This window comes from Sitophilus oryzae, unplaced genomic scaffold (assembly GCF_002938485.1).
Source record: "Sitophilus oryzae breed Bouriz unplaced genomic scaffold, Soryzae_2.0 scaffold_230_pilon_pilon, whole genome shotgun sequence".
Lineage (NCBI taxonomy): Eukaryota > Metazoa > Arthropoda > Insecta > Coleoptera > Curculionidae > Sitophilus > Sitophilus oryzae.
Window position 1 is genome coordinate 1 of NW_022146786.1, and position 3,721 is coordinate 3,721.

The 3,721-nt window shown below is 30.0% G+C and overlaps 1 long non-coding RNA gene across 1 annotated transcript; it reads left to right on the forward strand.

Annotated features, from left to right (window-relative positions):
• The first annotated feature begins 277 nt into the window (after window positions 1-277).
• On the forward strand, window positions 278-2,778 carry LOC115884390. Its single transcript, XR_004050555.1, has 3 exons — window positions 278-397; window positions 445-639; window positions 2,567-2,778. It is a non-coding gene; the product is annotated as an uncharacterized LOC115884390 (long non-coding RNA).
• The last annotated feature ends 943 nt before the right edge of the window (window positions 2,779-3,721 follow it).

Here is a 3,721-nt window from a genome sequence, read left to right on the forward strand (position 1 = left end):
AAAGTGTTCTTACATGTATGTCTAAATTTATTTTTAATTAACTAAAACAACCCCCCTTCCCCGCACTCCTCTCTTCCATTAGTATTTCTTCCTCCGTCTACCAGAGGCGCCCTTGTATAATAAAATTGAAATGTATTATAAGTTGCCTATCTATTTAATAGTATAAGTCTTTTATCTATGATTTGACCAAAGAATTTGACCTGATTATGAACTTATACCTGACAGTGACATCTGCTGACCGAGTACCTTAATCCGGGCATACAGAAACACTAGTTTAGTTAAAATTTACCTTCAGAGCGTTAATTTGTCCTATGAATGATTAATAAAAAAGATTATTACGTTTCACAAAATAAAAAAGATGATTACGATTTCTTCTTAAATTAATCCGTTCTAGGCAGTACGTTTTTGAATTTATTTTTTATTGTCTAAAGTTTTAAATTCAAGGTCCATTTGGATTTTTGGCCACAGAAGATGGTCTGGTATCAGGGAATGCTGGCCTAAAAGATCAAGCATTTGCACTTCAGTGGGTTCATGACAACATAAACTTATTTGGAGGTGATTCAGAAAAAGTTGTTATTTTTGGTCAAAGTGCTGGAGGATCTTCAGTAGGATACCAGTTACTGTACAAGAAAAACGAAGGTAATTTTTAGTATTATTTTCCATTCTCATACAGTAATTCAACTCATATACATGTTGGAGGCAGATGCCGAATTTCGGCCAATGTCCAAAATAATTAGACATATGGCGATTTGTCCATTCTAAATTTGCCAGGGGGTTAATCTTTTTTTAATATAATATAATAACAAAAGATTAACACCCTCTGTATAGAAGTTGAAATCAATGCAATCAAAACTCTTCCGCGTAACTTTGTGGATATAGGTAGGTATATTTAATTACAATCGGCATATGTCTAATTCTCGGCATCTGCCACCAACATAAACATATATTAAAAAATTTTGCTTCGTACAAAAAAAATCACTCTATTTTAATGTGATAGAATTTTTCGAGGAAAATAATTGTTTATCTGCTTGCTTGTCAATATTTATCAATGTAAATCATATTTGTAGTAAAAAATGTTTACTCCAAGGATATCCGATTCAGCCTTTTCAGTGTGATTATGGCAAAGCCAGTCAAATTTCACGATTTAGAGTGTGAAAATGAATCGTCTTGTCATAATAAGTGAGACTGACAATGCAAGAATAGTAACTCTGCTTGAAGAAGGTCATTCTCTCTCAAAGATTTGTGGCTGACCAATTCACTGAGTGATTACCAATTTTTCAATAAAATTGTGAATTAATTAGTCTGTAGTCTAGTCTTGACAAAAGAAAGTTTATTTTTGAATATTCAGGGTGATACAAAACTTTTGAATTTATGTATATTATCTTTATGCTTATACAGGTAATAATTCAACTTATACTGGGTGCGTCTCAAAAGTGGCTCACCCCTATAACTTTTCTTACATTTTTGTGATAAAAACGAGATTTGGTATGTTAATATATGAAATAAATTAGGATTGATTGTCGTATTCAAACGTTATTATCTCGAGTGCTAAAGAAACAAATTTTTAATCTAGAGTGCTAAGACTGTGTTAAAAACACTCAATTTTTAATTAAGGAACCATGGAAAAATAGATTTCATCGTCTAATGTTTAAGATGTAAAAGATGCTCAAATCGTATTTTTAAGCATATCTTAATTTTTTTCAAATGGAAGAAGGGTGGCTCATTAGCATATTGAAAGCATTTTACGAATAATTTGGTACTATACACTTGGTATCTCGAGTCAAATTGTCGTTATAAACCGCATGTTAAATGAAGCATATGCGAAAATGTCAAAAGTTGTAATAATTTCCGTCGAAACAGAAAAGTGATCAAAAACAACCGAATACGTCAATCAATTGTAATTTATGTCATGTACCAACATACAAAATCTCGGTTTTTTATCAAAAAATAAAACCACTTTTGAGACACAACCGGTAGAGTTGTCAAACTTATACAACTTATTTCTTGTGACTATAAAAAAGTCTAATGTTTTAGTCCCGTATTTGATTAACTAATATAATTAGTTTGTCTATATTTTAACATTAATAGTTAGTAGATGTTTTGTTAGTAAAAAAGACTAAAGCATCATTCAGAACCCCGTAATTATTGGAATAAATTAGTGGTTTCAATTAGCGTAGACGTTATTGTTATTACGTTTGTTCCTTTAATTTCAATGTAAGCATTTAGAACGTCAAAATTAACTAACTTTTAACTTTTCCACTTATTATACTTCCAAATTTGTCAGAATATCATTTTTGGCCTATGATTACATCAGCCGTCAAGAGAAATTTTGGTTAGAAGTCAAAAGTTGATTGTTTTATAAGCTAAATATTAAGCTTTTTCTATGGAACAAACTGACTACCGCAAGCTGTTGCTAGGATATTCTATTAATCTTAATTGTGTTTTTTAGATATTGTGAATGATCGTACATTAAAAAGTGTAAAGTGTAATTGAAACCACTAATTTATTCCACTAAGTGCGAGGTTCTGAATGAAACTTAAATTATCATAATATTATTTTACTTAAGGTTTATTTAGAGGAGGTATTTTGCAAAGTGGCAGTCCTTTAAGTATATTCAGTTACATGCAAGATATTAGCGCAAGGGATTATGCATTTGATTTAGCATCTCAAGTCAACAATACTATCGACTTTCAAAATGACACCACAATTTTACTGGAGTTTTTACTAGGAGTTACTGGACGACAAATTGATACCGCCTCAACTAAAACTACAGTTACTGTAAGTTACACTTCTTTAATTAAAAAAAACCCTGGACAAACTACAAACACATCAAAAATTCTAAAAAAACTAACGATAATAAATGTCACATAGTCGACTTGTGTCTAGCCCTAGCATGCAACTATTAAGCCCGACCAATCACGTTAGAGTTTTTGACAAACACAAATCAATTAACACCCTTCAAATAACCACGCTAACCAACCTGATTGGTCAAGCTTAATAGTTGCGTGCTAGGGCTAGACACTTCAACATAGTCATCAATCAATGCTTTTCTAATATTGCTTATTTTATTTATGTAATATCATATTCAATATACGTATCAATTATTGATAATTTTGTTATTTGATAAAAGTAATATTTATATATGACCCTGTTGTATTTGACTTACAAAGCTTTACAAAAGCTTGAGTTTGTTTTGTTACTTTATTGTTTTCATTAGTCAATTTATTTTCTATACATTTAAAAAAGACAAAAGTTACAATAACTCAATATGGTATTTGAACAAAATTTAATGCTGAAAACGTATTTCTTTTATTGTTTGGTTGAAATGCCCACTGAAAGACAATAAATTTAATAATGATTGTGGATGAAAGGAAAAAGTTTATAAATATAAATTTCTTAATACCAAAAAGAAAAACAATTTTCTAAATTAAAGTAAACCGTAAAACATACAAGTTTAATCCCGCTTAGTTAATAAAGTTTTGTTATCTTTTATTATTTTTGTAAAAATAAATTTATCTTGTTACTGACAAATTGGGGTAAATATCTTATACCGTGTGGTGCATCGAAACATGGGACATAGGAAATCCCATGTATATTTTGAAAATGTAAAATATTATCTCCTCAGATGATTTTATGCCAAAGTTGTATTAGACATTTTTGAACAGGAGTTACAACGTTGTACTACCTATTGTCTAGTTCTAATATCTTCTTCTATATATAT